Source organism: Ambystoma mexicanum, chromosome 4p (assembly GCF_040938575.1).
Source record: "Ambystoma mexicanum isolate Mex_15411 chromosome 4p, UKY_AmexF1_1, whole genome shotgun sequence".
NCBI classification, from domain to species: Eukaryota; Metazoa; Chordata; class Amphibia; order Caudata; family Ambystomatidae; genus Ambystoma; species Ambystoma mexicanum.
The window spans coordinates 941,301,269-941,326,735 of NC_090927.1; the positions used below are offsets into that span (position 1 = coordinate 941,301,269).

Genomic DNA, 25,467 nt, shown 5'->3' on the forward strand with positions numbered 1-25,467 from the left:
AAAAGCGGGGCGGGAGAAAAGAGTTATGATGCATACCATGGCCTGGGATTAGACGAGATTCAAGACCCCCAAAACCTCGATCAATCCAACAAATAGTACTCAGACATGAGCGCCACAGCCAAACAAGCAACGAACGAGAGCTGTTATGTTTGCTCTCTCATTCCTCATGCCTCTGACACACACGAAGTCTTCATACCTCAAGAAGTGCCCTTGTCGGATGCCCAATGTTTGATTCATCTAGTATTGTGTAGGATTTGAAGCACCTTCCAATCACACACAGTTACACTAGAAATGCTTCAGAATGAACAAAGCTGCACGAGTAAACCACAAAGAGTGATTTGCATCAACGAATCAATTTTCATTATCAAAGGGACACGGTTCACAGAAAACATGTGGCATGACGAGACTATCACGTGCAAAGCTGAAGCATTGCGAGGTCTAACGGAAGAGAACTTTCAATGAGTCAAAGAGACATGCACTCCGGTCTGGTCCCAGCACATCGCAAAGCTCACGTGGGTTACAGCTCTCGAGAAACCCATTAAAACACAAAAAGATATTGGACATGAAATTTGTTTCCGTGGTGAAGGGAAGGTACATATGGTCTCTAACAGACAATGCAACAAAACGATCATCATTCCAGATATGAAAAAGGGTACTGCAGCACTGATGGACATGTATTGGGTATGTGGCAAGCAAGCATACCTGCATCTCCTGCTATTGTGGAATGGAAAGGTAACTGTGCCTTGGCCACAGTGCATTCAGCACTAATGGTGATTCCAGAAAGCCATATTCAAGGGGGGAAACATTCAGCTGACATATCGGCAGCACCCCAGCCAGCAACAAAAGAGCCCTCCGCATATGACATTCTGTCTGAAAACAAACTACAAGACAGGGTGTCCCGCAAAAGATCATCATCCAACTATATCTTCATCAAATCATCAGAACATCTGGCTGAGATTCCAGATAAATATAAACTTTTCAACTCCGCGGAAACATTTTTTGCTTCCCTCCTGGTGCCAGGACTTCAGGCACGAACAAACACCAATTGGCTGCAGATCGTGCGCTGGGAGATGATCCAGCTGGCCAACGACACTGAAGAAGGATTCAACGTGATCAAGGATGAACTCCTCACCCTGTGGTTAATGACAATGCAGAACCTGTACTTCCTGGATCTTCTCACAGCAATGGACGGTGTGTTTGCCAAAAAATCGGGAGTGTCTGCTGCACCTTCGCACCTTCTGAAGATGTGGAAAATGGGACCCTGTCCCACGTCATCTCAGCCGTGCATAGTTTGGGGGAAAGAATGCAGAAGGAAGGAGGGATAGAGCCAAGCAACTGGTTTGGTGACATCTTCAAATGGATACCGTCCTGGTTCAGCGTGATGATGAACATTTTTGTCCCACTCATCGTGTTCCCATTACTATTTTTCTGTGTGAGCCAGTTGGGAATTTGATGTTGTGCAAAATCAATGCCTAGTTCTGCAATGATGATGGTAACAATGGGCAAATCGACAACGGTGCAAGATATGAAAGATGCACAGGTCCAAACTGGGGAGTCAGGTCCCTCTAAGTATCGCATTACTGACAGATATTTTCTTCTTTAACAGTACATACAAGAAATGAAGGAAATGCCCCAGAAGCAGCTGCCCATTCACAACTGCATGGGCACAAAGAAAATGAAACAAACACTGTACAAATTAAACTAGACAGCCTCGACACAAAAAATTGAACAATTGCTGAACAGTTTTGCCAACTTAAAAGATTTTGTAAAGGGACATATCATGGAAACAATTCAATACCACTGCCCCATCTGCACCTGTACCCATTCCCCTATCGCAGCCAACCATCCCCACAAATTCCCTGTGAACAGATATGTTACGATGAGCCCAGACTCGCTTCCTCCCCTGAAGACCCACCTGTGGTAAACCCTAATTCCACTGTATATGTTTCCATTTCTGCTACCCCTTTTCTTTACTAATTTTGTATATAGATGTGTATAATAATGTACTATGTGTGTAATGTTTCTCTGTGTGTCTTTTTTTTTTAAAAAGCCCCGTTCTGAGTCCACATTGAGAAATACTGTCCTGGATGTCCATAATTAACCAAAATTGAGGTGTTCTGCGGACACCTCGCCAGTCCGTAAGGTCTGCATTCAAAATGGAGGTGTCCATAGGCCCCCGCTTCTGTCTGCATGTCTGTAAAGATGTGACATACCTTTAATTAGTTCGGGGACCCCAACTATGTCTGGAGGGCATGCGCATCTCTCCCCCCAAGTCCTAAGTACATACGACCTGTCCCGCATGTCTGCAAAACAGTGACATATTTTAATTAGTTCGTGTACCCCACCCATGTCCGGTGGACACCTGAGCACATGCACATCTCATTCCCCGTTTCCTACGGACAACAAGCCTGTCCGGCATATCCGCAAATTTGTCATGTACTTCTCATTGTTTCAGGGGACCAGGACCATGTCTGGCAGACACCTGGTGCATGTGCATCTCTTTCCCTGGGTCCTATGAACACCTTGCCTGTTCGGAACTGTCCGCCGCATGTGTTTGCATGTTTAATTTGTTTGGGGAGCCTAACCCTGTTCGTAGGACACTTAGGTGCATGCGCACAACGGATCCCATCCCATTCGCGGACATCCGTGACATCACCATGTGACCACACTCGCACTGAGCATTGGCCTTTTTTCGCAGACACGGTCCAGGGCCCAGGACAGAAAAAAAGTGCTTTTCTGAGCAATCCAAGGTGTTTAACTATGAAACTTCACCCTTGCAGAGGTCCCAGACCATGGCCCTGATGATCGGGACACTTTTGGGAATTTTTTGAGCCCCGCTTGGGGTTCGAAGTGTCCGCGGAGCACGCAACTGTCCACAAATTGCTCCCCAGCACCACTATGAAAGGCCTAACCCCAGTGCTGCTCCTCTTTATATTTTGGCTAACCAGGACAGAGTACTGCTCCAGATTTGTGCTTTGCCTTCTTGCCTAAATTGCTTTTGCTTCTTGCTAGAACTACTTTTGCTCCTGGCTTGATTGCTTTTGCTACTAGCAGGAATTGCTTTTGTCTACTTTGCAGTGGCCAGGACTATTCAGCACTGCTGCAGCTTCCTGTTTGCTGTTTCCTGTTTTGCAGATTGCTGTCCTCCTGGTTCCTGATACCTTTGGTGATGGCATCCAAGGCTGCTCCTGCTGCTTCTGCATCAGAAACCCCACCACCAACAACTGCTCAAGGGCCTGGAAAGGGGAACAGGTGTGACAATACAGAGGAGGATCAAGAGGAAGCTGAGGGTGAGGTAGTGAAGTCCCCAACCGTGGCTGCCCACGTGAGTCTTGGGTGTGGAGGCTCTTTACCACCATTGGGGATGTAGCCAAGGCGTGTGCGGCCAAGGTTCGCTGCACTGAGTGCAAGATGATACTCATTCACAGCAAGCCTGGGCTGTACAGCTATGGGACCACCTCCATGCAATGACACCTGAGGTTGAACTACAAGGCAGCAGTTCAGAGGGTCGTCCCCTTTGAACAGGGTAGTAGGTTGACTTCCTCTGCAGCATCCTCGACATCTGCTCCTTTCACCACAAGGGACACTCCTGTGGGATAGAGGATTTCTCAACCAGCCTTGAAGGCCATACGCACCGCAGTGGATCCTTACCTTTCAAAGGTCACTGTTTTGTGTATATACTGCGATGCAGTACTCTGTAGAGGTGAGCAGTTCCGGAGAGGTTTCGAGGCTTCGGTCCAGGACCACAAAGGAAATTGCGTCCTACCTCCATGATTCACACCAAACATCTTCCTCTCTCCACCTACCCATTCTTATCCCTGTGGTTAGTGCCCCTTCCCTACCCTCCCTTCCCTTCCTTTCCTTGTGTGTCATGTATAAAAACACCAAAATAAAACATAAAAAACAACCAACCCCCCACCAAATAAAGGCTCTTTTCAGAGCCAACTTTCACAGTTTAAAAATAGAACTGCCAATGAAATAATGCAGGGCCTGCGCAGTGCGCAAAGTCCCCGGACAGCGCGGTATGGGCAGACTCTGAAAAAAAATGCTAGGGGGTGGCTCCATCAAAAACATTGCTCTCTTTTCTGGGAGAACGTGGTGGTCTGAAAAGAGCCTTTTTGTGGTATTTGTTTGTCTTTGTAAGGTTTGAAGCTGAAACACCTACTGCAAAAATGCTTGCTATACTTGAAAAAAGGGCTGCAATGCATTTTGGATATTTCGCAAAGAAAGCTGATTGCCAGCATTAGTAAGATGTACTCCATTGCTGCAGAAAATGTTGGTGCTATGAAATGTAATATTTTCATTATGAATGGAGGACATGCCAACATCTCACAAAAAAGCCTTGTTGACATTGGGCCTGGCTTTCTCCATTTGCAGACCAAATGGTGAAGAGTTCAGCCACATCTGTATCTGTGCAATGTGTGCAAAAATGACACAAGAGAGAATCCAGTAACGTGGCCTAAACTGTTCCCTCCACAGTGAACAATTATAATGGCTGGATGATGGTGCGTCACCAAAGTGGCACAACAAGGAAGCTTATCCAGCCACTGCATGCCACACACTCCATACCAATGCAGAACCACATGCCGGAATCCAAGATGTGCACCCACTCCAAAGTGTTCTGCATACATCTGCAACCAATGTATCAATGAGTCCCCCAAAATCCACACACTCCGCCTCCTGAAAGACACAGCCATAGCCATAGCAATGTGCACTTCACTCAGCAAACAAACCTTCTGCCACAGTTTCCTCTTGAACACCACACCCAGGAAGTTGTATTGACCAATCCCATGGCCTCCACAGTCCCATGTCCATGCCTGCCATCCTCAAAAGTCCTGGATGTGGAACATGCGTTCAGCAAACTACTGCGATGTCCGCTGACAGGTGTCCAGTCATAATATCGAATACAACATTTCGAATGTCAAAAAAGTCGAATCAAAAATGTCGAAAATAAAAATGTTGAATTATTTTCTTTTTGGCTCTAGTTTATATAAAAACATTTTTTTAAAAAAGGGGGGTTTGGGGGGGAACCCCCCATTTGGAAAAAAAACATCATAAAAAATAAAATCAACATTATTTTTTTCGACATTTTTTTCGACTTTCGAAATTTTTGATTTTGAAATTATGTCTATAAACCCTGCTGACATATTGTGCATTGGGCTGGGGTGGGGGAACACATTTCAACCAGGGTAGGGAAGTTCCTCTTTAGTGGTGGCTCTGAAAAGAGCCTTATCTTTTTTTAAAGGTGCTTCAAAAGAAAGCATACCTTTTATTTTGTATTTTTAAAAAATCGTAATTATCTTCCTTTCCTCCTTATATCAGCCTCTTAACAGCATCCCTCAGATTCCAGCAAAGACAAGCATTCCCCAGAACAGACAACAAAACTCCATCAGCATTAAAAAACAGCACATTAAGGGAGTCAATGTTGTCATTGGAGAAAGGCAACATGTTTGCACATCGCATAACTATACCCATGCCTTTATTCACAAAACACCTTCCAATATTTTGCTTAGGGTTGAACACATTTGGTTGGTTCCATTGTGCTCTTGGTAACATTTCAGAAAACACCACCTTTGTATATGGGAAAATATCCACGAAGGACTTCAACACAGGAATCAAACTTGGGACACTGATGTACCCTAAATGTTCTCCTCCACACTGTACCAACAAGATATCTGGACTACCAAAAGAAGACAAGTTTCTACAAAGAGAAACCAGTTCCTCCAAATTGCATCCAGCCTTGCTCCACCACAAAACCTCCATGCCTGGAAACCCAAAATCTGTAGAAACACATCTTGATGTTGCATATATCTCCAGATCAGCAACAGACCTATCACCAAGTACCCAGACACAGTATCCTGTCATCTTCACCACACAACCAACACAGCAATGCAAACAAAGTATAACCCTCCCCTCCTGTAAAACACACCCTTAACACCTGATTGGATAATCCCCATACCAAACTAGCATTTCCATGCCAAGCATGCTGACAAGCCCCAAATACAGGATGTGTGATCTGCGGACTACTGTGGTGTCTGCGGATCTTGTAAAACAGGGCAGCCCTTCTTCCCTTTCCACTTCACTCTTTGCAGCACTCCCTCATTGGGCACTGTTAAGCAGTCACACTTCTATCCACCAATCACATCCAAGACCTCTACATCTAACTCTGTCAACTCAGTTCAACACTGCTGATGTACTGTTCAACACTCAGAGTACAGGTCTCCTGTGATTCCCAAGCATCTGCATCCAAAAGTACTGTAAAACTCTCCAATATTTCTATTCCAGATTCATCCACATCTACAGCCATCAACACAAACCACAGGTATGCATATATTTTGTAATACACACAGAAAGCGAAAAATGCATGCATGTTACCAAAGCTTAGCAAGCCTATAGATTCCATGCATGTGAACAGGGTACCTTCCACTTACTTACTTAATCAATAATCATACTCTATATTGTCCCATGTCTAACATCAAGTGGCAGTGACTTACAATGCTGTGTGCTTTTAAAGTTTTCTTTTTATGCGCTCTTGCATAACAGCTGCAAACCACATATTTTAATTTTAGCAGCACTCTGATTTTTTTTGTAAAAAACACATTGAGAACATTTGTACAGCAAGTTCAAGTGCCAGATCCTACGTGAAACTTCAATATATTACCACGACATGCATAATTTCCCATATCACCCAGTGTAATGTACAAACTGTTATTTTCTTCTTTTACTGCCACTTTTACAATCACTTTTCCCACTAACACACCTGCATAAAATGGCCAGAATGCACATAGAAAATGAAAACTGCATGTATATTACCAAAGCATAGCAAGTACATAGATTGCATGCATATAAACAGGGTGGCGCCACTTGCCCTGTATAATCTATCAAATAATCATACTATAATTTGTACCATCTCCTCACATCAACTGAAAGTTATTACAATGTTGTTTGCTTTCACAGTTTCCGTGTACTGCCCACCAGCATAACAGCTTCAAACCACATATTTCAATTTCACTACCACTGCCTGTGATATTTTTTATAGAACACCACATTGAGAACATTTCCACACCACATACAAGAGCCAGATCCTATGTCAAATGGCCAGAATGCACACAAAAAAGGAAAAATGCATGCACATTAGTATAGCATTCCAAGCACATGAATTGCACATTTGACAACATGCACCATTACAAAGAAAGCAAAGAAATGCATATGTACATTGGAAACACTGCTATCTGTAAACTTGCATACATACATGCAACAGCTGAAAATAATTTCTGCACTCATATAGAAAGCATCTGTGTAAGAAACTTAACAAAATTCAACATACAGCCAACATTGTCCTTTCCAATCTCTACATCTTGCTGTCCTTTTTCTCACTCTACTATAACTTCCACTAATCTATTTCCAAATGAAATAGTGCAAAAACCTCTTACACACTTAAAAAATGCAGCTCCATAGGCCACAGTTATCACTGCAGCACTTGCCCCCATACCAACAATGCTAATACTCCCAAGTCCCCGCTCTTATGTAGTGCTATACAATTACACACAAACACTAACTCTTCCTGCCAACAAATCATCCTACAATCTACAACAAAGTGTTCTACTACTGCTATTAGTGTACCATTAACACATGTGAAATAAACTTCAAATGCAAAAGAGTAGATCTAGTTTTAACAAAGTCTAGCCTGAAATGCTCAAAATGGTAATGTGGTATAGTGTCCGGGAAGATAAAGTGATGCAGGGCAATGGTACCCAATGCCTTGTGCTCCGTATTTAAATGTTTCAGCGATAGGTACCTATGCATACACTCTAGGGTTACAATCCAATCTTGTTCTTCTAATGTAGTTTTGCCCCTAATTGGATGTTCAATTACATCCTTTGAATTGCAACCCATCTCTAATAACCATAGTTCACACATTCCAACAAACGTAGTTGTCCATGGATCACGTCAACCTTCAAATGCACCCAAGATCGTCTCATGAAGGGAATCCTTGCCTTTATATCTGTCAGTCTTACAGTTGATGAGAATGTCAATACACTCTAACAACTTGGGAGATGCATTTTTTAGAGGACTTCAGCCAGTATATCAGCATCATTAGACTAAGAGGCCTTAATACTATTCCAAAGTGGAGGACACCATGTAGCTAATAATCCACATACATTGTCAACCTGGCAGCCTTAAGGCATAGGGTCTTTCCCAGTCCCTAACTGCTCTTGCTCCATTAGACAAGGTCTCTGTGGCTACACAATCCTTCTGATGTGTGATTACCACTGACCTTTCTGCCCCTTTGAATTTATATATAGGGTCCCAACCCTGTCTCCTGTCACTATATTTGCCGATTAACTCGTGAGGCAAATGGTAGGGTGGCTATGGTGAATACTACTGCTGCATGCTAAGCAGTTTTGGGAAGTCAATGGGCAAGGTCTCACCACAGTCGCAGATAATGTACCCTGAAGACAAATTTAAAGCACCATCTTGTTCTCAAGCCCCCAAAACTGGTCTGCAACATCTTAGTCCCAGGCACCGTGCCAGTCTGAATCTCATCAAGGTTTGTTTAGGACTCATAATGTTCGGCTGCTCTTATTATGTGTGAGCAATATCTGTCCTCCACCAATCACATCATCTGAGGGTCTCTCGCCAAGGATCAAGCATGAGCCTTCTTCGTCAGAGCTGAGGGGAAGCACATTCAGAATCTGGAGAGAGAGCAGCACAGGTGTGAGTAATCTACCTTTCGCTTTGGTTCAAAGATCCAAGATAGCATGCGTGCCAGATATGTTATCATATAGTTCCTGTGGGGCAGGCCTCTGTGACTGCAGTAATTGCATTCCTGGACAGAAATAGTGAAAAGTGTGTCTGCATGAGTAATGTCTTGGGACATTGGGACTTATTCAGGTGTTGGTTCACCTCTCTGCACAATGGAGTAGTCACTCAATATACACAGGTGATTCTTCACATTCCAAATCACAGAGACAATCCATGCAGAAGGATAATAATGATTCACAGTTGGGTTGTTTATTAAGGTAAGGACATACCACAGGGCAAATATTCCCTGGTATTAATAAGACACTCTTTCAAACCGAGTGCGCATGAATGGAGGTGGGATAGAAGTGACTTTGGAAGCTGTTGGAGCAGTGATCAGAAGGCTTTAGAGCTGGAGGGTGGCAGTAAGGGAGTCACAACAAGTGGACAAACAATGATGTCATAGCTGTTGAAAGGAAAAGAGGTGTGGAGATTAAGCAGTTGGGGTGGAAAAACATCATGATGAATGAGGAGGTGGTGAAGAAGAAAAAGGAAGCGGGTAGGAAGAATGTGAGCAGGTGGACATGGAAACAGTGGCTCCATCATAGACAGAACCAGTGTTTCCATTGCCCCCATGCCCATGGGAATGGGGATTTACGGAATCTCGCCTCCGGAATTACTGGGTCACTGGGGTTGTTATGCCCCGGTGATTCCGGCAATCATGGAGGCGGAATGGTATTTTGGGTCCGTCAGCAGCCTGCCGGTTTTTACGGTACGGCTACCGCTGGACTCGTAATGAGGCCAACTGTTTTTGATGTTCAATGTAGTTAGATACCCTTTAATGTACTGACCCCTGATACACAAGTATCTTTAGAACCTAACATGTTGTGCCTGCTTCACAATGCTGCTGCTCAACTTTGTAAAACCAGTTTAGCTAAGTCATCTAAAACCACCATTTGCAAACTCACCAACTCATTCTAAGAATGGTGAAAGGAAGGAGGTTCTTCTGCATTACCTGTTGCTTATGTTTGTTTGTTTGTTTTATTATTTTTAATGCACATCATACCCTGGGGTAACAGGGCACAACAGTTACAAGTATATGCAAAGCTTAGTTACACAGAATATATGCAGTTTACATACAGGTAGAAATTGCAAGGGTGTATATACAGAGAGGGCATATTTACAAGCATAGTATGCAGCAGAGGAATGTGCAGGCAGTTACCAGAAAGGTATTATATACAAAATAATGTCTGGTGCAGGGGATAATTACAAAGATACTTTAATAGCAGTGAACATATCAGGTCATATGGTGATTACCAAGGCGCAGGCGAGTTCTACGTGTGTCCTGGGTAGTGGTTATTAATGCTGGTTGTTGAATTTCAGCCATGTGATGGTGTTGGATCTAAACTTGTGGTAAGTTTGGTCTGTTCTTAGACTGGGAGGCAGAGTATTCCATAGTTTGGCCGCTTTCACCAGGAAGTTGTTACCTCGAGTTGTGGATTGTTTGTAGCTTGGTATGGACAGTCGTTCTCTGTTGGCAAGTCTCACTGGTCCCGTGGATGTCTGCTTGTGGAATCTCTCAGCCAGGTAAATAGGTGCGGCATTGTTGAGAGATTTGTGAGTCAGCAACAGAGTTTTTAGGAGGACTTTATCGTAAGTTGGGAGCCAATTGTTCTGTGGACAGATCTCTGAAATGTGGTCTCTTCTGGATATGCCTAAAGCCGCTCTAAGAGCATTATTTTGTAGAGTTTTGATTCTTTTGGCTTTGGACGATCCTAGGTAAAGGGCGTTACAGTAGTCCAGGCGTGACAGGATGAGGGCTCTGGCCAGAGTAACCCAACAGCTGTCAGAGAGGAATGGCTTGCCAGTGCGTATCAGTTTGCACGTGTGGCTGCGGACAATGCTAGGGAGTTCACCTGTTTAGTGAATGAAAGGTTTGAGTCGAGGTAAAAGCCAAGTGTTTTACCTCGTGTTCTACTTTTATGATGTTGCCATCGATTATGAATGATGATTATTTGGAGCCAAGTTTTTTTAAGTTGGACGGGGTGCCCAGGATGATGAGTTCAGTTTTATCATCATTCTGGCATAGACCATGTGTGGCCATCCATGCCTGGATGATAATATACACTCTGTTCACCAAGGCCAAATCCTTTTCATAATCCCCAGAAAGCGGGAGGAGGATCTGGGTATCATCTGCATAGTTAGTGTAGGTGATACCAAGATGATCCAGATCATCTAAAAGGGGCTTAGTGAAAATATTGTAGAGTGTAGGCGAGACTCATGAACCCTGGGGCACACCGCAGGTAATCGGTATAGGGTCTGCAGCTGCTAGCGGCGAGAAGACCCTAATTGTTCTGCCATTTAAGAATAATCTGATCCAGGTAACAGTGTCATCAGAGAAGTGTGCTGCTGTGTTTAGATGTTTGCAAAGGATAGTGTGGTCAACTAGATCGAAAGCAACTGAGAGATCTAGGAGGAGGAGTAGTGCTGATTTACCACTGTCTTTGAGCTCATCGATTTGGCTCTTCAGATCGATGAGGGCAGTTTCTGTGCCATGCTGGGGACGGAAACCTGATTGTCTGGCTCCTAACAAATGTTGTCGTTCCAAGTGTTTTTGAATTTGAGTGTACGCTACCTTATCCAACATTTTTAGAAGGAAATGCACAGTAGTAATGAGTCTATAGTTGGTTGGTGTAGATGGGTTGAGGGTGTTTTCTATTTAGGAGTGGGAGTACCCATGATTGTTTAAGGTTAGTGGGAATGATGCCAGTAGCGAAGGACGCATTAATGAGTTTGGTGATGAACAGAGATAAGTCTCGGGCAGCATCTTTGATAAACTGCACAGGGTATAGACAGTTCGAAGGTTTAAGGGACAGAATAATTATTTCCACTTCAAGGATGGAGACTTTGGTGAAGTTGAATCACGTATATTCATCTATGATAGCCTTACCAGTTGTATTGGAAGCAGGGGGACAGGCGTATTGGATATCTTTGCACAATTTTTTATCTTTCGTGCATGTGTCGGGTAGTGCTATTGGAGTCTCTATTTCTTTAAGAATGGTGAAAAGTTCTTTTGTGTTGGATATGCGTATGTCAAAGGATATTCGTTTTGCTAGGCATATTTCTTTTTTGTAGCGGGAGGACAGTTTAGTAAGTTTAAGCTTATTGGCTTCGGACGGATGTTTTGTCCATGTGGCCTCGCAATTTATTTTTTGTTGTCTTAAGTTTTTTAAGAAAGGTGTAAACCATTTATTCAGATGACTTTTCTGCTTACTTGGTCTTAGTTTTGCGGGGGCGATCTGGTCCAAGGAAGTGGTCATGATTTTATTATATTCTTCAACCAATCTCTCAGGATCAGTGTTGTCAGGGAGTGAGTTAAGAGTGGGGAGTAGTATTGGGATAAACCTATCCACAGTGATACTCTTTTTTATTTCTGATTAGTGTAGGTGGAGTCCTAAGGGTCGTAGTCGGAGGAGGTCTATTGGTAGAGAGCATAAAGGAAACAAGGTGGTGGTCCGTCCAAGCAAGCTAGTGGTGAGATGGATAGGATGTTGGCCTGGCAGTTATGGTCTATCACCCAGTCAAGTATTCTACCTTTATTGTGGGTAGCAGTGTTACTTCTTTGGGTGAATTCAAGTTCTGATAGGGTGTTAGCTGTGGTTGTGGCCAGCTGGTCTGATTCGTCATTGAAGCCCATATTCAGGTCTCCAAGTAAAAGTACTTGCGAGGAACTTTTAAAGTTGTTGGTTAGGATAGAATTAATGTCATCCACAAAGGTTCCAGGTGGGCCTGGAGGGTGGTATATCAAATGGATATTCAGGGTTTGGGCACTGGTTAAAGGTATTTTGACTGAAAGTAATTTGCATGATTGGGTCTCGATCTGGGTAGCTAGTCTCATGTCGAGGCTGCATTTGTAGATAACAGCGATACCTCCTCATCTGGATTTACGTTTGTCATGTCTCAGGATGGAAAAGCCATCAGGGACTGCTAGCATGATCATAGGGCCTGCAGCAGGGTGTAGCCACATCTCAGTAATAGCGAGGAAGTCTAAGTCATCTTTCAGGATTAAATCGGCTATTTCCGTAGTGTGTGCTACCAGAGATCTGGAGTTTATTAGGGCTCCTTTTAACTGGGTACTCATAGTAGTTAGTGTAGTTGGTAGGGAGGTTTGTGGAGGTTTAGGTTTACTGTACTTAGTTAAGCTTTTTTTTGTAGGCTTGGAGCCGCAATAGGGGGCTAAAGGCATGCCAGGAATCCTAGGTTCTGGAGAGATATTTAGAGACCTAGTGAGTGGCTCATATATTTTGGCTAGTCTCGCTCTAAGGCGTACATTTCGGTCCGTGGTTGCGCATGGCTTGCATGGGAGGTGGTTTATATCATCTGTCCTGTCTGTAGGTGACGTGGTGGACGGATTAGTCGAGGTGGTGGATGTCAAGGAGGGCAGTGTCCTGTTAGTGGGAGTGGTGAGTGTCATGATGTGGAACGTAGTGCTCAGAGCAAGGATAATCGTGTAGATAGTCTGGTTAGTCGTTGAAGGGGGCATTGTGATGCTTGATATAGTGAAGGACTAGACATTTGCATAAGTGCTAGGTACCACAGTTGTGTCTTAAACAACAGTGTGATAGTAGGCAATGGTTATGCTTGGTATTACTGTCCCGTGAGGCTGGCAAATGGGACTGTTATTTGTAAGCGTAAGCAGCAGACAGGAATATGTAGATTCAATATCAAGGGAATACGTACATTCAATATCAAGGGTTCACCTAAATTTAAATTTTACTATACAGGCTAAAATGCAATGTGCAGACAGGAATATGCAGATTCAATAGTAAGGATACATCTAGATTCAAAATTGGCTATACAGGCTAAAATGCAATATGCAGACGGGAGTATGCAGATTGAATAGTTAGGGTTCATCTAGATTCAAAATTTGCTATATAAACTAAAATGCAATATGCACACAGGAATATGCAGATACAATATCAATGGTTCACCTAAAATCCAAATTTGCAGTGCAGACTAAAATGCAGTGTGCAGACGGTCGGATGAATATTCAGTAGTAATGGTTCCCCTAGATTCAAGAGTTACAATACAGGCTAAAATACAAAGTGCAGATGGGCGTATGCGGGTTCAGCGGTTAAAGGTTCATTAGGTTCAAAAATCACAGTCTAAGCTAGGTGCAATATGTCTAGGTGCATATTCAGTTTCCATAGAGTGGTTTACCGGGCTGTGTGTGAAGAATTGTTTGTGCAGGTAGCAGATTGTAGGAGTGCACTTCCAGGAAAGTGACAGGAGCGCTGATTATCGCGGTTGTACCGGTGAGACACACACGGCGGTAACGGCCATAGTCAAAGTAGCAATGGTAGCAAGTTGGGCATATCACATGCAATGCAAGGGCCAGTAGGTCCAGGACACGTTAGTGGCAGCACGCGGGAAGAAGGCAGAAGTAATGTAAACACAAACGACAGTTAGGGAGCTCTTACTACAAACAATATAGTAACTGTAGAGGGAGTCCGACAAAGGTTCCATGGCTGCCAGGGTTGGCAGGGTTTCTGGCCGATGGCCGGAAAGGCAAGGACAGGCTGGGACAGGGTAGGAAGCCTTGGTGCTGAAGCCAGCTACGCCTCCCGGATTGGGGATTGGCTAAAGATAAAGGCAGGTCAACTAATTAGGCAAGACGGCAGCCTGGGGGTGCCTGTTTCGGGAAGTAGGTCGGCTGCTGGTGTCGTCGGACAGCCATCTTGGAATGACGGCAGCAGGGTAACGAAGTATGAGGCTGATTCAAAGGCATCAGTGTAACACTGATTGGCGAGCGTTGTGGAACATGAAGGAGAATTCTTGTGGTATGTCGCGCAATGCTCATTAAAGTGGCACTTTCACGTAAAATTACGCCGAGTTCTTGGCGAATGAGGTGTCTGCTGTGCCTCGTTGTAATGATTCTGCCTCTAATCACTTTAATTTAGTATATATAAAGGACTGTGCCTTTCCCATTCGAAACCGGCTCCTCATTGCCTCATTGACAAACATTGGTGCTCCTGTAAAAGTCTGTCCCACCTAAAATCTCCCAGAAGCATCTTGTTCTCCTGCTCATCTTGCAAAGGGTCTGGCTGGGTTGCAATCTCTAGAGCTTCCCCCTCGGCTGTTCAAAAGCCCCAGTCAAGGCATAAACTATACTGATGCGAGAGAGGAGGGGCTAATGCTTACGATGCAAACGATCGTAGTTTTCATGCAAACATGTTTATTTTTGTAAGTACATAATTGGCTAGAGCACCCTAGTCAGAAGAATGCAGCCGAACTCTGGAAGGAATTGCAGACTTGTACTTTTGTCCGCTTTCAGGTCACAATAGGTGTCAATGAGAATACGTGTGGTTACAGGGTGAAGGCATTCAACAATTCCCAGTGAGATCTGTTCTGTGCAGCTAGGGACGCTTGATATATCGTGGTGGAAGTTTGGGGCTCTACAGACGAGTGCTTCCGATTTTTTCATTCCCCGGTGCATCTTTTTTTAAAATATTTTTAACTCCAGCACACTTTGGCAAAACAAATCAAAGTTTAAAGAGCGCGGCTGATTTTCAGTCAGACTAAGAATGCTGCTTGACATCGAAACTGATTGCAGCTTTATCAGCGCCTTGCAAGTGAAATCCTGAAGAACGCTCACCTATTTCAAAGATTGTTTTTCTCATCTTAGTCTGTCAAATGTTAATGAGAATTTTTTGATGTAGTGTCCTTTATTCGTTTTCCTATTAACACTGACTAATGGCTTCGGCATTGCCTTAACTAGCAGGCCCCTTAAAGAATGGCATATTTTATTTTAAGTGCATATAAACAATGGATTGTGCATGTTTTGGGGATAACGGGTTGCATGTTAACAGCATATGTGCTTGTATGCTGCCTTTTATTCACAGCTATCCTATTGAAAAGCAGGACCAGACGGTCTAAAATGATACTGAACGTGCATCGTTGTTCTGCATATTACCAAAGTTCAGGCATGTGTTCAACGATTTACAACTATAAGAATGTAGTTACAATGTCCTGTAGACCCAAATAAATAGACCTTGACCCAGAAGGAAATTATTCCCCAAGCATGAGTAGCAGACTCTGTGGCAGATGGAGGACACACTGCGTTAGCATCCTTTCCACTACACAGTTTACCAATAAACTATCTATATATGGGAATGAACAAATCGGCGGAAAGAAGATGTCATATTTAGTTTTTTTTTCTCATTTGCATTTACCAAATGGAGTGGTTTCAGGGGTGTCCAGGTGTGACGGATTGCCATTTGGCAAGGGAGTAAAAGCGTCAGCATTTTTTATTTTGATTATTTTAATACAATGTTGCTGGTATTCCCTGTCGTAAAGGGTAATCTGCCGATCACATTCCCATTTCTGAAGCATGGTTCATGCTCGTGTCCAGCTGCATCAGTGACCTCATCTGCAGCACTTGCTCGCCAGGGGCATGGAGCAGGTTTGCAGGTCACAGGTGCTCATTTGAACGCTGCAGTGACAGCCACGTCTCAGCAGTGCAGGGGCAACATTTAAAATACCATGCATTTATGGTACGTTGAATGATATTTCTCATAATTATTACAGCCACGTCAATTTAATGTCAAATGTGCCCCTTTAGGCGTTTCTTCCGCTATCCAGGTGTCCCAAATCTAGGTGCTATTGCATTAGACTGCATTTCAATGTCTAATGTTGTATGCCCATTTAGGCGTTATCACAGTGTCCCAAATTTAGGCGCTTTTGAATTTTAATGTCTACTGTTATAGGCCCATTAAGGCTTTCCTCCTGCTGTCCAGGTGTCCCAAATCTAGGTGCTACTGTATTTTACTGTCCAATGTTGTATGCCCATTTAGGAGTTTCTCCCGCTATCCAGGTATCGTAAATCTAGGTTCTACTGCATTGTACTGTCCACTGTTGTATGCCAATGTAGGCCTCTCTCCCTCGATCCAGGTGTCCCAATCTAGGTGTACCAAACCTAGGTCCTTCCATATTTTACTGTCTACTGTTGTATTTCCATTTAGGCATTTCTCCCGCTATCCAGGTGCCCCAAGTCTGGGTGCTGCAGCATTTGCAATCCGCTAATGTATGGCCATTTATGCCTCCCTCCCTCTATCCAGGTGTCACAAATCCAGGTGCTACTATACTTTCATGTGTACTTTGGTACCCTCTTTTAGGCGCCTCCTCCCTGTATCCAGGTACCTCAAAACCTCCTCCAAAACCCATACCAGTTGGCCAAGCACAGGTAAGCCCTCCACACCACCCCCCACCCCATCATCCCTCTTGGACCCCCTCCCTTTGCTCAAGCATTCATTCCAGGAAGACCACGAATAGTGAGACCAGCCAATTATACTGGACCAGGAAAAAGAACACTGCAGGCAAACCCCAGCCAAATCTATGGTACGTATACGTTACACCACGTCTGTGGGCACAGGCCACAGGCATGGCCACCCATCCATTCACCCTAGAATGCAGCTATTGCTATGCTATTCAGCTCAGGCATCAAACATAGCCATCCACCCTAAAACCCCTGCCGTACCTCAACCTTGCTGCCACTAGAATACAGGTACGAACGACAAAGAACTATTTGGTCTAGCTGGGCACACTTTGAATCCCCAGCACTAGAACTCTATCCTAAACCACCAACAGCACCCACTCTTGTGCCTGATTCCAGGCTGCTCACTGGAGCCTAGCCAGCCCACATAAGTCCTAACCTGGCAAAAATGCACACAAGCATCTTCAATTTAAACTCTTAGTATCCCCTACACATGGACTGCGGTCACTGAGGGCGTTCCAACCACAAAGCACATTGAGGCCATACAAATGGGGAAAGGGTGCTATATAAATGACAAATACAATGCAATACAACCCTGAGAGGCCAGCTCAGCTGTGTAGGGATTATGTTTATTCTTCCCAGACAAAGCTGTCCTCATCAGCGCTGGCAGGAATGTAGCTTTGGGGATTGCCTCAATGTGTTTCTTTTGTGAGGGCAGGTAACACCCCAGAGAGACAGACAATCCACCAGAGGTTTGCCTGGGAATAGGAATCAAACGGCACACCTATTCACAAAAACCTTCATCTCACTTCTGGGTTTGGCATATCTAGAGGCCTTTCATTCTATTGAGATTGGAAGGGGAGGGGTTAGGTTAGAAAAGGTGATCTTTAAGTTGGAGGAAGGTTCCACCATCTTGTTTCTCTCGGCCTCCATCTTTCCTCCCTGCTCCTCCGCTTCCGGTAGCACAAAACTCTTCTGGGTGTAATGTTAGAAGACAAAATCCCTGTATTGCAAGTACAGGGATTGGACCACTAAAGCAGGCTAGCTTTAGTCTAACCACCTGTGTTTTTTTGCCTTTAAAAGAAGGAGCATAACATCACTTCTTTAATCTCTCCAAGGCAGAGGTGAGCTCTGTCCCCTAATCATCCCCAGGGACCATTGCGGGTGACCTGCTGCTGGGACAAGACCTGAATGTCTGCCAACCACAATGGTTCCCATGACCTCACCACATTGTAGGACACCTGCACTTGTGGGCCATCCTCCCTAGTTCTTCGGATACCAAGAACAAGATCTCTCAATCTTATCCTTTAGCCCTTGGATTGTGATTCACATCAACCAGAGGACCACAACAACCAGGAAGCCTCTGTTTCTCCTGTTGAACTACTCTGAAACAGGATTTGTGCCTTTGAACCTACAGGACTTTCCGAAGCTGCATTACCCCATCTACCACCTCGAACCGCAGTACCGCGTGTTCAAACCATTTTTCCGTCATGTTGCACCAGCTGAGCACATATTTTCCCCACCTCGAACCAGAAGATCTTCACTGCAGTCGCAACTTGGAACTGCATTTTAACTGCCAACCTCTTCCTTGACAATCTTCAGCCAAAGTCAACCAGACACTGGGGGACGCCTTCGAACAGTGATCTTCGAACACTTCTAAGAATCGCTGGAACCAATCTCTGCATCAATTCATCAGCATCCTTGCTGTCATCTTGAAGGTTGAACCAACACTGGTGGCCCTCATGTTTCACAATCATTTCAGCACTGTTTTTGTACTGCAATGTACTTCTACTCAACCCTGCTGAAAACCCACTCACTGCTAGGAACAACGTGACTGCTGCACTCAAACTCTTCAACCCAACATGATGGCAGCATTATAACCAGCTCCACCCTGCCTCATAGCTCACTGAGCCCCTCACCTGCCCTAACAGAATCAGCTGCACATTGACTGACCTCATTGCCTGACCTTGAGTCAAACCACTGGGATGTCACTTGCCGATGTACCCCCTGCTGTTACCCTATGACTGGAATCCACTTGTCCTCGAGCCGCCTCCTCATCAAACCGCACACTGGAACATCAGGGTCACAGCTTTGACAGGAACTTGACCGGAACTGCTGTAGAGTCACTCATCAAACCCCAACCAGTGGTTACGTCATCTCAAACCAGTTTGACATTAAACTGTTCATTTGAACCCTTCAACATGCATCACTTGAGTGTCCACTTCAAATTTCTGAGCATCTGCATTTGACCAGACTCAGCGTCCGTTCACCTCTTGCACAGTCCTCGAACTTGGATCAGCCTTCTTGCACAACAGCTCAAAATCTGGTTCATCTCTGTTGAACCACTGAGAACTGCAAGAAGGTGCTATTAACTATTAACTGGTCCTTGGTCCAGCTTTGCATCATAGTGACTGTTTTCATCAATAAAACATGTCCTTTTTAAATAACATTGTGATCATTACTTGCCTTACACCACTGATGAATTACTCAGAGTGCTGCATTATACTATATTTGTTCATTCTCTATTCCTCAAGGGATGAGTTTTGTTTATTTTTTTTTCTATTTCGTTTTTTCTGCATATCGTTTGCATCATTAAAGCATATATTTTTTTATAGACCCTTGATTGGACATTTCTTTATTTTGAATTGTTATGCTTTGCTTTGTGGGTCTCTACTAAATCATATTCACACTCCTCTTGACAGTAAATGATTCCCACGGCCCACGTTACCACAAAAGGTGAAGGCGGTATATTGTACGACTGTGCCTGTTTTAACTTTATGAATGGGATTACTGCTGGCTTGGAGAAGTGAGAGGGCTGAGAAGGTTGTTTATTCACTGCTCACCCTTATACTCCTGCAGTGTGGAAGTCATTTCGTCACACCATGGGAAATCTAGAGCCTGCTAATGCATACATGAACGTGTCCCATAGAATCCTTGTGATTCACAATAATATCAGTACCATATTTGCTCCAGTTTCCACTTTGGAAACGTCCACATACCCAAGAGAGACCTAATTTATGAGAGTGATAGGGAAGATAACTGCTGCATCTTCAGGCAGTTTAGGTATTCTAGGCAGGCGCAATTGAAGAAGAAGGGTCACAAACAGTCACACTGTGGCATGTCAGATGACGAGCTAATGCCGATCCACTCCATGTCATACTAGGCAGGCTCAGGGATGTGGAGACACAACTCATATGAATAACAATCCACTCCTACTTCATCTCCACAAAATAACCTTATTATCCTAGAGCCGCTTAGTCTGTAGGTGTGTGTGATTCAAGGAAGAGGGTACACAATCCATGGATGATGTTTGCCCTTCAGCTTTCCTTGCAGATGCCTCCGACAGGGTAATTACCTGTTGGCATGTATGCGTAAAAGGATCTGGGGAGTCATCTGCCAGGTGGGAGCTTAGCAGCACAGAGATTACCTCTCAATCCTTGTCTTGACAACAGGCATCCATGGGTGTAGTTTTTGGGGGGGGGGTTCTGGTGTGTTTGTCCCCCCCAACATTCGTGGCACACCATTTTATCAGCATTCGTTTGGCTGGGGCACCTTTTCTCCAGATGTCATGTCCCACCCAACATTTTCAGAAAAAGTTACTCCACTGCCTGCATCTCACCACGGAGCATTTCATGGCTGGCTGCCTCTTTTCATGATGTCCACAGTGGTAGCAAAACCACCACGCACACCCAACCTGCTCATCATTTGTAATGGCCGAATCTGAAAGTCAAAGACAAAGATTCCTTCCTGGTCTTCCATTTACAAGGATGTGGCGGTTAACCTTGTGCTAGAGACCTCTACATCATGCATGCACATAGGCTAAAACATTGAAGAATTCGATTAAGGTCTCTTCACAAGCCTTGTCCTCTCGGGATAGTTGAATCTATTCATGAAATGTTTGCATGAAATTCACCCAAATAAGTTGCAAAAGTGGAGCAGGTATAATAATTTGCGGTTCATTTTACATATCGATATTCATTTAAAGCATGCTTGTAAACAATGCATAACACGTTTAAGCATGTGTTTTACGAACCACTACAGTGTCCTCGATTTCTAAAGCAGATCCCGGTCATGGACCCTTATTTGCAATTCTTCCGCCCTAGTATTGTCGCCATAGACATTCTAGTATTCCACCAGAATCAGATTCTGTAATTAAGGGAAGTAAGTATACCTTTATTTCCCTGGCAATCCACCATCGTTTTGCATCTGCTGAAAACTGAAGGATCCCACCGGATTCCATGAAAATGCCTCCCCTTGTGGGGACATGCTGCAAGGCATTTGTTAATGCTCGCAACAGTAAGTGCAGCAAACACATGTAAATCCGCCACTTTCCAGCTGGCCATGCATTGTTACATTGCAGTGAAACCATCAGATTGAAGGGGACTGCCTTCATGTCTGCGCCCATGCATGCAGCCCCCACCTGCTAAGCAATGATACTTCAAAATGAGGGTCTTTGTGCTTAAATATTCATCCGGTGCAATATGTCTCCAAAGTATCAACATATTTCAGTATTAGCCAACTTTAATCGTAAAAAGTATCGACCTCTGAAGGGTGAGGTGATGAGTCAGCAGTGGGAAGAGTTTTCAAGTTCTGAAGGATTGACTGCCAATCTATAGGTGCACATGCATGTGGTTTACCTCACAGACAATTAAAGTGCCATTAGGTGAGCAAAAGAGGACATTCTTGGTGGCATGTTTGTGAATAGTGGGTATGTCAAGGGGGTTTGCTTGGGGGATCGGTACGCATACACAAACGCGCCTCTTTATGTGTATTTACAAAAGTTCAGAGCAGTCTGACAGAATCAGATTTGTATGCATGTGCATTTGTGGATGCTTCTAGAAAAAAAGGAATTTCTCATAGATATAAAACATAATTTGAATTGAAAGAACAAGTAGAACAGTATGAAAGAGTTTCATTTGCAATTGCTTTTGACTGCTCTTCTCTCATGTTTGTCTTCTCTGATGTATCATAGGCGTATGCCATGCCAGGCAAATGATATTGTGCATGCGAGGCCATTTGTGTGGTTTGTGAATAAGAAGCAAATTACACTGGTTCCCTGACATTGAGTAGTTACACCAGCTATCTTTGTGCATTCTGATAACTGCTTGTGCATACTGAGAAGTGTTTAAAGGTATTACTGCCATAGTTCATACTTAAAGAATACATTAAGGGGAACATTTTTCCGGTGGGTTAGGGCTTACATGTGAAAAACGAACCCTGTCTTTTTCTTGACAATGCTGATTGCAAACTAGCGTTCAGTCAAAGTGCAACAAAGTGCAATAGAGACCTATTCGTTTTTAACATCCCTATGGCACAAAAGGAGAGTACTAAAATCATCAGAGAAATTGAGCAAGCAGCACTGGCATTCAAAAGTGATCCACTCATTACAGATGTGAAGAATAAACAAGATTCAATTAGCAAACAAATAAATGAGTTTAAAACATTTAGAATAACCAAAAATAAGGATATAATGAAAACCGATTTAGCCAACTACAGGTGTGAACGTGTTTGCTCTTAGTTGGCTGACGATTATGTACAGTGCCAAGATGGAATGCAAAGGACAGTATCAACACAATTATACTCAAGGCAAGACCAGTTTATGTCCTGACTCAGTGACTTTTTCTGATACCTCATCCTCGAACTCTCATCAAGAACAGTTAGGCCCTTTGCCTATGAATTATGAGAACTATGAGAATTCTAACACATGTGTAAATAGTAGACCATTTTTAGAGAGAGGCAACCAAAGGAGCAGATGCCGGGGCAGGGCTAGAGGCCTGTTACCTGGAACACATCAGGGACATCCCATGAATCAGAAAGATGAGTACAAATTGAGTCACAGAAGATATAGAGAAAAGTGATCTCCCCATATCAGTATTCAGTCTTTCAAATATGAACTAGACTATGGCAGAGATATGTTTGCTTAACAAGTGTCCATCTTTTGGCCCGACACAGTTTACATCTAATTTTAAACGAGAAATAGAGATTTGTCAGTTCCTGAGGCTACACGACTTTTTTGAGGATACAGAAGAAACTACATCAAATATGTATATTACAGGCCTTCAAGCTAAATCTATTTTCTTGCCCCTCACTAAGGATATGCCCATAGAGGTTTTAACCTTTGAATCATTATTAACTATGTACCTTGATCAATTGTTATGAAAAAACATGTTAAATATAATCTCACTAAAGAGGAATAATCTTACCTAAACAATGTAAGAGAAGCCATTACATTAGTTCAGTGCCAACCATTTGACACATCGAATGAATGGCTTGTCACCCTCAATATTGAATCCCTCTTAACAACATTCCACAAAGAGAAGGTTTGGAAGTAACAAGAGAGACTTTAGATTTAAGATCCCAACAGCATATGGTGCTGAGCGAGTTTTTAATAGAATTGGCATCAGCCTCATTCCAACAGAATTATTTTGCATGATGAATTTGACCAACAAACGAAAGGTGTCTCTATGGGTTCGCTCGGGGTTTGGTTAATTTGTTCATGAACCAATTTGAAAACAAATATATTTGGACTGACACAAATGAGTTCCTCCAATTAATCAGACTTTACCACTACAATATTAATGATATTTTCATAATTTGGTCTGGCAACAGTGGTCAACTTTTGCTATTTCTCACACGGTTGAACACTTTGGAAATCAATTTAAAATGGATAGTGTCATTTAGCCACAGTGACATTAAATTCCTAGATTTGCTGATTAAAGATGAATTTGACCAATTGGGTGTTATTTTAAATCGCAAACCTACTTATAGGAATACTATTTTGCATTTTAAGAGCCAGCATCCGAACAGCTTGAAGGAAAATATTCAGATTATCCAGTATTTCAGAGCCAGGTGCAATTGTTCAACTTTCTCAGAATTGTATTATAAGGCTGACAATATTAATCAGAGACTAAGGAAAAGAGTTTATCCCAAAAAGCTTCTCAAAAGATCAGTGAATAGAGCAAGGTACTATAACAAAGATTGTTTTTTTTCCCAGTAATCAAAAAAAAAAAAATCCTTTGTTAATAGACTAGTGTGTGTGACAATGTTTGGTCCAGACAGTAATGTGATTCTCACTCGTATTCTGAGAAATTTGAAAATTCTCCAATTGAATGAACCTCATTTACCCAAACTATTGTTTGCGTTCAAGAAAGTAAGACATTTGAAGCAGTCCTACACTTTAGTGGAAGAAGAAAAACAACACTTGGATATTAGAAGCCAATTGGGCCTTGGAACTATATTGGGGTATGTTGCATGTGGTAGCTGTGTTGATTGTAAATAGACTATCAAAATGAGTGAGTTTGTGTATGCTTAAAGAATATAGCATCTTAAAGGACACACAAATTGCCAAACCCAAAATGTCATTTACGTTATTCTCTGTCCATTTGATAAATGCTATGTTGGGAAACCCAAAAAACAGTACATTTGAGAATTAATCAACAAAGCTCTAGAATCAAAAATAGTGCACTCACTCCTCCTCTAGTAGCCCTTTCTGTTGTAGCACACCACACCGTGCATGAATTACGTACGATATTTGGTTCTTGAGCATGTCAAACATGATAATAGAAGAGTCTCTATAGCAACAAAGCTGGCTACACATGAGCAATTTTGGATATTTACTTTGAAGGTACATATCAAAGGACTCAATGATAATTTGGAGTGGCCACATGTAATATGATTCTGCTTTTAACTTTACCTGAGGCTAAATGTTCATTATCATTGAGAGTGGGACATTGGTCCATTGTCAGGAATGGGAAAAAAAACTCAGTAACATCTGTGTGCACATTTGACATCCATCCTGCTGTCCCGGCTCACAGCGTCAGGCCTCTCCAGCCACCTCCTGACCTGGTTCACTTCATACCTAAACGACAAGAATCAATCACTGCTCTTGTCACCTTTCTTATCATCTCCACGTGCACTTACCTGTGGTGTTCCTCAGGGCTCTGCCTTGTCACCCATGCTTTTTAATATCTACGTTCAGCCGCTGGTCCACCTCATCCTCTCCCATGGCTTCCGATGCTACTTGTATGCCGATGACACCCAGATTCTAGTCCAATTAGAGCTGGACCAGCCTGAAGCATCATCGATGCTGCAAGCGTCTTTGTCGGCTGTGGGTGCGGGTGTACATGAGCACGAACTGGCTTAAGATGAATGAGGACAAGACAGAAGTTCTGGTGGAGGGTTCCTCGTCTGGTTCTGGGATGTAGACAGCTTCTTTTTGAGCCCCCCCCCCCATGTTCGATGATCTTCCTATTCCTGTGACGGTTGTTAGAAATCTGGGATTACTCCTCTCCTCTTCACTATCTATGATACTGTAAGAGAGTGTGGTATGCAAAAACAGGGCACTTCCTTTTGATAATGCTCTGAAAAGTGCTCCCCGTCCTCCCTTATAATCTGCACCTACTTGTTGTAGCATTGCTTATCACCAGTCGTATTGACTACTATAACACCCTTTG

General features: G+C 43.4%; 1 long non-coding RNA gene across 1 annotated transcript in view; it reads left to right on the top strand.

Annotated features, from left to right (window-relative positions):
- Positions 1–14,456: 14,456 nt before the first annotated feature.
- LOC138453551 (uncharacterized) overlaps positions 14,457–25,467 on the top strand; it is a 230,860-nt gene continuing 219,849 nt past the window's right edge. Inside the window, exon 1 of the long non-coding RNA XR_011260465.1 lies at positions 14,457–14,582. This is a non-coding gene — a long non-coding RNA (uncharacterized lncRNA). The remainder of the gene's footprint in view (positions 14,583–25,467) is intronic.